We start from the raw sequence: 13,881 nt of genomic DNA on the forward strand, positions 1-13,881 counted from the left end.
ACCGGAAAGAGCAACTGACCTAGCTGTCACCCCTGAGGGATGATGTAAAGCTAGGGGCCATGGCTGCCTAAAGGCACGGTGCCAGTTTATTCTGTGTGTTTCTGTGAGTTAGCTTTTCAGCTTTCTACCCTGATGTTTCTGCAATGCAGGCTATGTGCCGGCAATGTTTTTTCATTCATCTTTGCAGGATTATGATTTCTGCTGTGCATTAAAGCAGTTTACACATGTGTTTCTTTCTCCCTGCTTTATTGAAATTGTATTTATATGCAAGGGAAATTCTTACAACATTGCTCAGGTTGTGTGGTATATGGAAGGCTGCATTTGTGTGTTTATTGATATATATTTAGAGCTACATATATGTTTCACATATATGTTTTATATGTTTCCGAGGTCCCGCGCATGGTCGGGAATATTCATGTGCTTATGACTTTGATGACGATACCCCTGAAAGAGAAGTAGGATTACAGGTAAGTAACTTATCCTTACTCCACAGTCACAATAACTACCGCGCTTTAATTTACCACGCAGGTCATTACAACGACTTGCTTTAGGGGGCGCGTTGTTGGACTGGTGTTGGGTTTTTTTTTTTTTTTTTTTTTTTTTTTTTGAAAACCTTTATTCATCGTAAACACAGTACACAGCGTCTGCCTACAACCACTGCGGGCCGGCCGCTATGACATCATAGAACATTCCAAGTTCCCTAGCGTTGCGATAGATGACAGAAATATCAACAATACAGTGTAATAGCAGGGAACTGCGGAAAAGGATCAAGAGGGTTTCATTTTATAATTTTGGCGAATCGTCCGAAAGTCAGACTGGGTAGTGGAGAGGGCGAGCTACCTAGAAGGTTATCCACAAGTGGATCGGCGTTCTCAAAATACTGGCGTAAGTCATTACAGGCAGGATATACAAGCGCGGAAATGCATTTCGCCCCAGTTAGCGCCCGCCCAATCAAAATAATATCTCAGGAGTCGGGATCTAACCTGTCTATGTCATAACAGGATGAGAGAGGGTTGACTCAATAACGTTGATGAAAGGGTCTGACAACATACAATAACGCAAGCATCACGTGAAACAATTCGTAAACAGGATACGTGCCCTCAACCCAAAGTACAGGTGGGAAGGAAAAGCAGGGTATTTAAACATTCCGTAGCTATGCATTGAATTCGATGTCTTTAACTATAGAGTCAATAAACAATAAAACAAGACATGACCACACTGCCCGAAAAGCATCCCAGAAAGACCAACCCGGACCCCCCCATCTGACCCACGATACATGAGAAAAAGAGAAGAAACAAGAAAAAGAGAAGAAAAAGGCCATAGAACAAAAAGAACAGAAATTAAAGCCCCACCCCCCCACCCTGCATACCAGCGGAAGGCTACGGCCTACCCCCCCCCATAGGCATGCCTGTCGCCCCAGTAAAGACCCCGAAGATGGGAAACGGAGGAGGGCCCTCACGCCGGCCCCAAATCCCACCCACTCCATCGCGCCATAATAGAAAGTGTAAGCCCATCAGGATGAGGAACAAGTATCATAGTACATCCATTTCAACCCCACAAAGTCATGGCGTCCGAGTCTAGCATCGCCACCGAGACCCTTTAGGCAATACAGGAAACAGTCAGCAGTCATCCCTGGCCAGTGCGAACAGAAATAAACAACCTTTCTGACTCAATAGTACCAGAAGACGATGAGCCCAGCAAGCAGTCATGTCTTATGAGAGCCATCCAGGCGCCGAGCAAAAACAACAATGCGACATTTACACTCCCAATCCAGGATATACTTTCCAGCATAATAAACACTTGGCGTTGTAGTGCAATGAGTGGCTTGTTAGGCGTGTAACCATCAAGGGCAGCATTCACACTGGTCAAGCCGATAGAGTCAGGAGGCATATCATCCAAGACTGTGTGTTTCCGAAAGTCTCTGGTGTCTAGGGAGTGAGAGTAATCGCCCGTCAGGTAGGAAGCATCTTCATCTGTTTTACCAGGTATCATCCCAGGAGAGATGGCCGCCATTGAGTCGCGGAGAATCAGTACTCGATGGGCCAGGGAGAGGCGAAAGTCCAGGATAGCCCGGAGGACATCTCCCAGCGTGGGCTCCATTGCTGCGTAGTCGGCATAAGCCGAGCCCGGTTTCCTTGGGGACCCCTCAGACAGCTAGAGAGGAGGTTAGGCAGACGAGAGCGATGAATACGTCTGTGGCGCGCAAATGGGTACTGCGGAGTGCACCAAAAAAAAGGGGGGCTTTAAATCGTGTGTTAGCGCCCATCAATCAGGGAAGAGGAATTCAGCAGACCGCCCGATCCGTTGTTAAGCGATCACTCTGAGTCCCAGGTCAACCCCAAATAGCCAGCCAGGAATGGCCGCCACAGGCAGGGGGCTTAGTGCCGATCTCCGATCTCCAGTACAGTCACCACTGAGGGGTCAGCCAAATCGATGAGGCAAAGTTCCAAGTTGGTGCCCCGCGCTCAGCTCACGCCAGTTATTAAAATCGGGAGGCTGCCATCTCCGACCAGGATCACCGGCCCCTGTTGTCAGGTCAGGGCCGCTGTTGATCACCTCCGCACCGGCCGCACTACAACTCGGGGTCCCGGCTTTAGACCGGTGCAGGCCACGATATGCAAGACGACGTTTCTCGGCCGTCCGGGGTCGCCGCTAGCCCGGAATTTCACGGCCAGGCACCGCACCGTTTCAGCAACACGGGGTTGCGGTTGGAACGCAGGATGGGCGTCAGGATAATCGGAAGGCGATGGCGAGCGGCGGAGCCGAGCGCTTAGGCGGCCATCTTGATCGCCGCCGTGGCTCCTCCTCCGGTGTTGGGTTTTTTAAGTCCAACACCTTACCTACTGTTGCGTAGACTTGTGTTGGAATAGTAATTTACACTTTTCCAAAGTCTACTGCCACCTAAAGCAAGTTGTTGTAACGTCTTGAGAGGTAAAGTAACATGTAGTGACGTCCCAGTTGGGGTAATGACGGCGTTGTAAAGGTATGTGGGGTAAATGCATGCAAAGTTCCGTCATACACTATATGATTCCGCCAGTGGTCCATATGTAAAGAAAATACGTGCCGGGGCCTACGTCAGGAGGCCATCGCAGTTTGCACCACACATTCCCACTTTACTTACTCAAATACTAACCATCACACTGCTACAAGTGTGACAATTCCGACTTAAGATTGGCTTGGGTGGCAGGTATTAGTTGTTTTGAATGCATTTTGAATTAACAAACAACTGTTTTTCTGCTGATCTTTAAATTACACAAACAGCGCCACCATGTGGCAGTTGTCATTAATGCCGGTACTGAGAACCATGGGCTCAAATTAAGCACTTGTTACAGTTGTTTCAGGATTAGGCCTAGATTTTGGCTAGGATTGCTCGGAGGTGCTGTGCCCTCATGCATACTCTTCAGCCATAGTGGCAGGTGTCCCTGCAATCAAACTTCAAAGCCCAGTGGTCTCCACATCAGGGCTCAAGGAAGACAACTCATAATCTGCAGTGGTGACAGCCAGGTGCCATTTTGGCCCATGGTACGTCGCGCTACCTTTCCCCTACCATGGCTCACAGTCGTGACAGTCTAGTCGCTGCTAGGTTGGGGTGGTGGGAGTTCACCAGGGGAGGTGGAGGTCAGAGGTCTGTGGTGGAGAGCCTACTCCAAATTACCCTGCTGGAACTTAGGGTGATCTGTTTGGTCATCAAAACCTAGCTGCCGTCCATCAAAGGGAAACTATTGCAGAATCTCTCAGACTGCACTACTGTTGTTTAAAGTCGGGGTCCTGGACCCTGTAGCTGGAGGCTCGGCACCTCGTTAGGTGCCTGGAGCAACAGAACATCTTTCTGGTCTCCAACCACCCAGCAAGGTAACTGAATTCCAGAACGTTCATACTGAGCATTTTTAATACAGTATGCAGATGATATGGTGCTATTAGATCATACAAAAGTTGGCATGCAAAGACTATTGGGCGCACTAAATCTTTACAACAAGAAGATTGACCTAAGAGCAAATGCAGGAAAAACAAAGGTAATTATATTCGGAAAGTATGCCAACAAACTCGGACAGCATTGGAGGTTGGGCAACTTAAAGATAACAACAGTGCCCAAATACAATTACTTAGGGGTTTGGCTGATGAGTAATGGGAAATCAACAGCTTATCTTGCTTCAGCCGAAACAAAGACCAAGGCAGTGACGTTCACCTTGTGCATGCTTAATGCTAAACTAAATAGCCCAACAACAAAATCCATTAGAAGAGTTATAAGAGCCAAGCTGCTTCCCTCAATTACATATGGCCAGTTAGCATTTCCTGCGGCTTTTGTTAATAGCCTCGAACATATCAACTGCCGAGCCTACAACGCATACACGAAACATCCTGGTGTGACTGGAATTTGGGTTGAACAAACAAAACTGCGAGCATTGGGCAACGTTCGTGACATCATAGAGGGGTTTTTGCGGCCCCTCCGAACACAATAAAGTCAACCCTGAAAATGATCTTTCTGGAAGCCAATAATTCATGGAGCAACTGGCTGAAAACTGCCTGCACTGCATTACAGCTTGACATGACGCACGGCATCAGCCTGGTACACTAAAATCTATATTAAAAAAACAAGTTAGAGCATTATCCAGGGAAGAAGATATGAAGGAGTTGAATCGTTCCAAAAGTAACATTGGGATACTTGTAAGCTCCTATGAAGATCGGTTATGGCAACCATACCTCGGCGCTGCATTAAACAAGATAATTTTAAAGCAAATCTTAACAGTGAGGCTTATGGCATTGCCGATAAGATATCAACAGGCGCTGGAAATCCCTAGAGGCGATTAACACCTGCAGACTATGCCACAAGCATGAAGAATCCATGGTCCATTTGGTCTGCATGTGCCATTGCTAATACACGCACGTCACACTTTACTAAGGCCATTGTTTTCAAAATATGGGACACGTAATTGCAAGGATGCCATGAAACTCTTGTTTAGGCTGGAGACACCGATGGAATTGGCTAGGTTCACCAAATTTTCACATAAAGTTAAAGAACGTTTAGGTAAAGCATCTTGCACTTCAGAACTTCAAGACAGCACTTTGGGCATGTCCAGACTTTGATTTGTATGCTGTGACAAGCTGTATCTATTTTGCAATTTATCGGAGTCTATCTTCCAAAATAGGTCTTTTGAATGCCTTGAATTCTTAATTTGCACATGGGTTTTAATGTTTTTATTCTTTATGATCTGTATTTTTAGGATTTGTTTTACAGGATGTAGTGCATCTAAATTTGTAGCAGTTAATGATGACTACTGTAGCAAGCAAGTTTTGTGGATATTTTATAGGACACTTTTTGTAACTATTTTTGTTAATTGATACAATAAAATATATTCAATTCGATTACTGAGCATGTATTGTCTGGCTGATCATTTGCAGCTTTTCCAGCTGGAGGTGATGCAGGTGTACAATAGGGGGAGCCTTGGCTAGATCTATTTGGCACAAAAAAGAACGCATAGTCTGCAGCGTTGCATACTGGCATTTCCTCCAGTCACTCTTTAGCAACAAATTTCTTTCTGGAGGGAACCAACACACTGCTGTATGTCTTCCACCGATACCCTTCCTGCCTTAGTTTCAGAAAAAGATCAGGCAAGCGATCTTGATGGCAGTTGAATGCATTTGAATTACAGACTGAAGCAGTGAATGTTATCCTTTTCTGTCAGACCTCTGTCCACGAGATCTATTTACGCAGAGCACTGAGATAAACTCATTGTCTGGTGTGGTACCAAAGACGTATACACTTTGTAAACCAAATTTTCCAATGTTATTCTTTAATTCTCACCTTAACCCCGCAAAGCCTAGCAGAGGGCACATTGAAAGTTAACTTATCTGCCCTTTCTGTATTTGCTGGACCAACCATCCTTGTTTAAGTATTCAGTTAAAAAAAGTGTGTGTCTCCTTCTACATCTCTTGACAATATTGCTCGTTTAACAATTTACTTCTGTGGAATGTATTGCTCAATCAATCAGTCAGTCCACCAGGGAAGGTGCTGTATGGAGGTGGATGGACTGGGTGTTTCAGGTCTTCGCAGCAGAAGGAGCGGCCCCGGCTGCGAAGGATGTAGAAGGTTGTGTGCGAAGGCAAGAGAGGCGGATCGCAGGTGTCTTGCAGGTACAGTTAAGTCTATGGTTGATGTAGGATGGTCCTTGGTTGTGTAGGGCCTTGTATGCGTGTGTGAAGATCTTGAACTGGCCTTTCTTCTAGATGGATAGCCAGTGGAGGTTTCTGAGGTGGAGGGAACTGTGGGCCTGTTTGGGGAGGTCCAGCATGAGTCTGGCTGTGGTGTTCTGTATGGTCTGGAGTCTTTTGAGGAGCTGGGTGGAAGTTCTGGCATAGTGAGTGTTGCCATGATCCAGATGGCTGGTGACGAGGGCCTGCATGACTGTCTTTCTGGTGTTGATTGGAATCCATCTGAAGATTCTGTGGAGCACGCAAAGGATGTGGAAGCAAGAGGAGGTGACAGCGTTGACTTGTCATTTCATGGTTAGTTGACTGTCAAGGATGATGCCGAGGCTGCGTGCATGGTCTGTCAGCCTGGGTGTTGGTTAAGTTCCAACAGCCACCAGCTGTGGTCCCATGCAGAGGAGTTATTCCCAAAGATCAGTACTTCTGTTTTTTCAGAGTTGAGTTTGAGGCAACTGTTCCTCATCTGTATGGCTACGTCGGTCATTGTGTTGCAGAAGTTGTTTTTGATGTTGGTGGGGTCCTCGATGAACGAGCGGATGAGTTGGGTGTCTTCGACATATGAAATTATGTTGAGTCTGTGGGATCTGACGACGTCTGCGAGGAGGATCGTGTAGATGTTGAACAGGGTGGGGCTGAGCGATAATTCTTGGGGTATGCCGCATATGATGTCCTTGGGTGCGGTGGGGAAGGGAGGCAGTCTGATGCTCTGTGTGCATTTTGAGAGGAAGGAGGGGATCCACTTGAGGGCGTTTTGCTTTATGCCGATGTTGTGGAGTCTATTGATGAGGTTGTGGTAGGATACTGTGTCGAACGCAGCAGGTTGAGGAGAATCAGGGCCACAGTTTCTCCGCCGTCTAGGAGGGTTTGAATGTCGTCTGTGGCGGCAATCAGCGTGGTCTTGGTACTGTGGTTGGCTTGGAATCCGAAGTGTGAGGGGTCAAGTCGGTGGTTGAGTTCCAGTTATTCAAAGAGCTGTTGGTTGATGATTTTCTCAAGTATTTAAACTGGGTAGATAAGCAGGGAGGTGGATAGGTAATTTTTTAGGTCACTTGGGTCGGCAGAGGGCTTCTTCAGGAGCTGTCTGACCTCCGCGTGTTTCCTTATGTGTGGGAAGGTTGCTGTGGAGATGGAGGTGTTGAGGATGATGGTGAGTTCTGTGCTGATTGGGATGGCTCTGAGGTTTAAGAGATGGTGGGTGCAGGTGTCAGTGGGTGCCCCGGAGTGAATGGACAACATGATGGTTGTGGTGGTCTGAGTGGTGAACAGAGACCGGGTGGTTATCGTTCAGCTGGTGTTCACTGGTTGATTGCAGTTGTCGAGGTTGAGGGTGGTTGATTGAGGGTCGAAGTTGTTGTAGATGATGGCAATCTTGCTGTGGAAGTAGGCAGAGAGAGTGTTGCAGAGTTCTTGGGAGGGATGGGTGGTGTTCTCTGTGGCTGACAGGGTTGGAGAGTTCCTTGACAATTTTGAAGAGCTCCTTCATGTGGTATGTCGCGGTGTCGCTGCGATGAATGATGGATGCTCTCTTGGCGTCCTTTATGCGTTGGTTGTGTTCGCTGAGTGCTGCTTTGTGGGCGGCTCTATCGGAGGGGTCCGTGGTGACGTGCCATCTCTTTCCTAGTCGGTAGCAGTTGCGCTTGGTGGTCCCAAGCTGTGGGGTGTACCAGCCAGTTAGTTTTGCAGTTTTGTTGATTTTTGCGAGTTTCAACAGGATGAGCTTTTCGGCGCAATTGTTGATCCAGTTTGAGAAGTCCTGGACAAGATCTGTTGAGGTTGTGTGGTGCTGAGTCCACTGCATCTCAGTAACCTTGCCCCAGTGCGGTGGGTGGAGCTGTGCTGCTTGGCGGAGTTGTTCTGGGCGTCTGAAATGGTAAAGTGAACAATGGCTTGGTCAGTCTAGTGAGTTCTGTGGCGTGGGTGAATTTGATTCTGTCACTCAAGGTAGAGATGGCATTGAGTTTGTGTCCGGCTGTTTTTGCGTGGGTTCGGTGACTAGTTAGGTGAGGCCAACGCTGTTGAGGTTTTCCAGCAGGAAGGTAGAGTTGGTGTCTGCACTAATAAGATAAACCTCCCAGTTTAGCTCTAAGTTTTCAATGATCAAGCTTGCATTAAAATACATAGGGTCTTCTCCCTTTACTCCTGGAGAGAGATCCAAAACCCCAATCTGATTCGTCCTCAGCTTGTTTTCCAGTATGATCCTGGCATCATACCCTGACCATGACTACACTCTTCTTCCCCTACAGGATACTAAGACCTTAAACTATCACGGAATGCACTTTTGCGGTTTACTCATGGTGACTACAGACCCCCAGCTCAACTTCTCTCATCAACCCCAGTCTCTTCAAGCTCCACCAAAGTGATACTGAATGCTACTCCCCATCTTCAGACCCTGTAAACCCCCACCTCCAGAAGAATCACAAAATGAAAAATAAACTTTAGACCACCAGCCCGTTTATAAAGCTCTATTCCCCTGCTGTCTTAGACCCATACTTTCTAAAGTAGGTCATAGTGGACTAATGCCAGTATGGGCAAAATTAGAAGGTACCCAGCTATCAGACAAATCAATGTTCCTTGGCCAATGAGTTTTCTTGGCTTTGGTAATGACCTACCTGGAATTGCCAAAGGTTCTGCAGAACTCACTTCCGTTCCTGCTAGATTTCCCAGTCTTATGGCATCTTATGCTCTCTCCTTCACCATTCCTTGTGTCACATTGATTACCTTTCAGCCAGCAAGGTGGTATTCTTTGTATTTCAGTTGGGTGCAGTTCCAAGTCTCAAGTGCTTCTTCTAATGACGTAAGCACCAACTGCTTTCTTTGTCATTCAAAACATATGCAGAACTGTTGTCACCACGGTAATGCACATCATGCTTGTGGAGGAAATCTTTCACCAGTGTGAAGAGTTTCCTTTTTAGTGATTGTTCGCAGGTCCTGATAAAGATGTTTTGTTTTGGTCGTGAAAAAAGCATGCCCTTCTTTTATATTCTCTTTTTCTTTATGTTAATAAAGAATGAGAACTCAAGGCTGCTACTTGATGTACTCTATCCAGCATCTTAATTCAAATCTAGAACGGTCACAAATAGACATTCTATATATGCATTTACAGTGGCTCATTCAGCTTTCAGCAAACCACTTTGACCCAATGGTGGTACCTTTGGTATCTCCAAGTGTCCTTGCTTTTCCTGGGGAGCTAGGATTTGTTCTTCCAGTGCTACTATCCAAATACCAACATGCTATTGCATTGTGGACTCTTTCCATTGCCTCCTCCAGCAATCTTCTTCTCTCCTAACTCGAAAACCTCCTTGCAGACGTCCTTGAGACCCAAGTTCACTGTACATCGACCAATGTCATCTTTCTAATATTCAAAGATGGATCCCTGAAGCTTCTAGTCATGGTTTCATCCCTTAGCGGACTCCCTCTGCTTCCTCCGTTTTTGAATGTTTCTCTGCTTTGGTTGCTGGTTTAGAGGATTCACTGTTTTGGGTAGGATTGCTGAAACCTTACTTTGATATGGTGGTCCTTTTTGTTTCTGTCCCCCGTCATAGTATCAGTGAGAGTCCCAGGAAAGCAGTGCAGCTCTTTGACTGCTCGATTTCCAACCCCAATAGATCTCTTCTCCTGTTGATGAATGTCTGATTTCTGCCTTGGATGGTTCAGGGTGGTAAGTGTTCTCATGGCAACTTTAGAGCTCCTGTTGATGTTAGAAATGCAAAATGACTCACTCTCTCCTTTGTACTCATAACCATAATCCTCCTTGTATAGGGCAAGCAGCTGGGTTCTAGAGGACAGCACTACCAGACTGATTCACAGTCTTATTAGCCTATATTGCCCACCTCAAATGATCTGCTGCCAGTAGATCATAAAATAGATACAGCACTTTGTGGATGAGAGGCAACATAAAATGGACAAATCAAATGTACATATTTAGACTGACGAAATTGTTCTGGTGTCGGTATCTTTCTTTTATTTGATGTATTTGAAGTATGCACAGGAATTAAATCAGCCAACGCGTTTAGCCCAGGCAACAGGCTTCTTCAGAGCTGTAATGGCATACAATTTATGGGTATACATCAGTATGTTTCAGAAAAGAAAAAAAGAAAAAACATCTAGAGATATTAGATATTGTCAGTGAAGAGGGAGAGAAAAGGAAGAAGAAAATAGAAACGGAAAATGCTAGTGCATTTTGGTTTGAAGGGTGTTCAGATTGTGAAAGAAAAGGTGACCGACTTAGGGTCTGGCAGACTGGCACGTGGGTTGAAAAAAGATTCAGTGAGTGGATTAGAGCGTAGCTAGGATCACCAAAGATAGTAAAGAAAAGTTGGCACTACCGTGCGTTAGCTAAATTTAGTGAGCACCTAAAACTATTTGGCAAGTGCTAGTGGGTACCGTGAGTGATCCAGTGATGAGGGGTGATCGTTTGGTCAGCGCTATAAAACCCATGCCGCCTGCAAAACTACCCAGCTAGTGAACGCTAGAGTAGCTTACCAAAAAAATCGGTAGATTATACAGTAGTATCTTGGAATATTTCAAAGGAGTGCGTCAATGGTCCGATCTGAAAAGTATATTGTTTGGGAAAAATGTTCAGGTAACCGGCAATCAAAGTAATGTATAATGTGACCCAAGTAGATGAGAAGACATACCTGGACCGGAGTTGAGAATGTCCTGTGTAAGGGAGAAACTCAATGAGGAAAGCAAATGGACCTGAAATAGAGCGGGGGATGTGTAAGTATCCTGTTAACTAGTAATAGCGCTTAAGACAAGCAGAAGGACGAAAAACGAGCTCAACTCATATTGGCAAGATCAACGTACAAATCAAAGGGGCAATCGGACAGTGACTGGCTCAAAAATAATCTAGGAATGATCAAAAAAAAGAGAAGGGGGCGCTTAACTTAAAGGTGGAAAAAGCAATCAGTAAGACCCCCTTAAGAAAGGACCTCTGTTTGTATTGTGAAGGTAGTGTGGGTCTGGTCAAAGTTACCATACTCGAATAAGTATGTGTAGTCACATGGTAAGCGATTAGTAGTAGCCCAATCTTTCAAAGGCAGACGCAAAGGTTACCCTAGAGTTACAAAAAGTGATAGTGGAGCATTCGCAAGGGGCAAGTTGTAGTAACAAGATACGGTTTAAAAGATGCAAAAGGCTATAAGTGCCGGAATTGCCATGAATAACTGGTGTTCCCGTATTAAAAATGGGATTGGGTCTGGGCGATCAATCGTGGACATGTATTCCTAGTACTGTCGAGAAAGGTCAGATAGTAAAAACAATGGCGCAATATTATAAACTGCATGTTGCCTCGATAAAGGCAGCATCAGAGTGCAGCGTCCATGACAGCACACAAGACAAACAAACTGGTATCGAAATGCGGTGCCCATGAAATCACGCTAGTAAATACCTGCGAGTCGCGCTGTCCGAGTCAAAGGTTGGGAGCCGTGTCCGGTGTACGTCAAGCTGCCAGAGTGGCTGGTGCGATGTACAACCGGAGGCTCGGAAAGTGTGACAGATATTTCGTCAATGGCCCGGAAGTCATGGGGTTAACTTCCGGTAGAACGGAAAGCCCACTGCTCATCATTAGACTCACGGTTCAGAAGACAAGAAAGGCTGGAGCGTTGCAATGTGTAAGGCAAGAGTGTGGAACGAACACATTCGCCTGAGATAAGGAAACGGCCATCGCAACAAAAGGTGCGTCACGTGCATAAACGAAGCTGGATGATTAAAGGATGATGACATATGTCAGATTAGCAAATAGTGATCATGGGGAGACAGATTCACCATTATACTCACTTCCGGTTGGAGGACGAAAAGGCTAGAGCGTCTCAATTATGCTCACTTCCGGTTGGAAGACGAAAAGGCTGGATCGTCACATTGTATATGGTAGAATAGATAGAGCGAACCCAATCACCTGTGACACAAAGACGCCCAATAGAACAATAATCGTGTCATGCGTAACAATAAAAATTAACGAGTAAAGGATGATGTCAAATATCATGATAACGCAATGTAATCATGAAGAGCCGGTAACGACATGTGTCGAGCACCCACGTGTGGTTGTCGGGAGTTATTATATCAGTAATAGTTATGTTTTGGAAAAGACCTAAGGCAGCCTAGAAAAAGAGTGTACCCGCTTACTTGGCGGGTGCTGTGGAGGGTTTAGGTGAGGTATATGACAGGCATAGCTAGGAGAGATACAAAACAAACGGGGGATACACAAGGGGAAGCAGAGAGTATATAGTGCTTGTGTAGTACTTATATCTGTACTTTGGTTCAGGAAGAAGAGCTTAAATCTGGCAATAAGGTTACAGTGCCAGATTTGTCTGTCTTATGAGTACTTATATCCATACTTAGGTTCAGGAAAAAGAGCTTAGATCTGGCAATAAGGTTACAGTGCCAGATTTGTATGATAAAGCGTGAATAGTGGCAAAATTGAGTTACAGTGCCATAGAGTTGTCAGCTTGTGATAAATGGTAACATTGTGTAAACATATAAAAACATATATGAGAGTGAATTGTGAACATTACAACATGGTCAGAAACAACTAGACGTTTTCATGAGGAGAAATGGAAAGTGGAAAATTCCTATAATCACAAAACTTCACATGTTAGTTATGTGCTATGCGAGTCAGCTCAACTCCTGTCCATCTGTATTTGATGTACTGAGTGGTATGCACGATAAAAAGTATGCTCAAAAGTATGCTCAGTTAAAAGATTTAATGGTGTTGCTAAGGTCAACCCCGGCCCCGAAGCAGTTGGAAAGTGGGACTTAAAGGAAGAAGTGCATCTCATTGTCTGTATTAAGCCCCAGGCTCGAGGAACGCAGAGTGCAGATCCATCTGGCTTCAAGTTGCCTCAGAGCCAATGCCCTGTCACCACCTCTCTGGTTTGGCCCAACACTGTCTATGCCATGGAAGCGGAAGCGTGCTCTATCTATGCCCCTCTTACATTCATGTGACACTAGGGGATAGGACGTGTCTTTGTTCAGTGCTGCTCTGCGGTGTTCCTGGATGCGTGCCTTGAGTTGCCTAGTTGTGGGAAGGTCTATGTGGGAATCACAACAAGCACAACTACTCTGTCCTACGAGCTCCATTATTGGTGAAATGCAACCCGGAGCTAGGAGCCTAGGCAGGTGGCACCATCTTTACCAAACTGATTATCGCTCAACCTTGACATCTGATGTACAAAGAATTGACTCACAAAATGTGGTTGTAATGTCCGCCCCCACCTTTTGAGAATCTATTCTGATTTTGCAAACCAACCTATATACTAATCTGTTGGTTTGCAAAATCTCCATTTGGAGAGGGTTGAAGTTCGACCTACCTCATCAGTATTCATGATGTAGTACACAAATTGCTATACACTTCAATTGGATGCAATCAAAGGGATGCTTACCTGCTGGAATCTGAAGACCATCATATTTGTGATTGCTTTTTAATAAAGTATTTCTTTAAAATGCAGCATAAGACGAGCCCTCATTAAATGTTTTTTATTTTAAGTGTCAGTTGGCAGTTGAACCCTGAGCTTACTGCCCACTTCCAAACATGTATTTTTCTTTCACAAAGAGGAAGGGGTCTTATGGGACTACTTCCCATTTGTGAATGGGTTACTGCCTCCTTTTAGAAGTTGGTAACCTGTCAATGATTTGTGACTGAAATTGTGGTCGCAAACCATTGATACTCAACATTCC

At 45.4% G+C, this 13,881-nt stretch overlaps 1 protein-coding gene across 3 annotated transcripts in view; it reads left to right on the plus strand.

Annotated features, from left to right (window-relative positions):
* The window catches only part of ZRANB3 (zinc finger RANBP2-type containing 3), an 881,708-nt gene that overhangs the window by 443,177 nt on the left and 424,650 nt on the right, over positions 1 to 13,881 (plus strand). The window lies entirely within an intron of this gene.

The sequence above is a fragment of the Lissotriton vulgaris genome, chromosome 2_1 (genome assembly GCF_964263255.1).
Source record: "Lissotriton vulgaris chromosome 2_1, aLisVul1.2, whole genome shotgun sequence".
Classification (NCBI taxonomy): Eukaryota; Metazoa; Chordata; class Amphibia; order Caudata; family Salamandridae; genus Lissotriton; species Lissotriton vulgaris.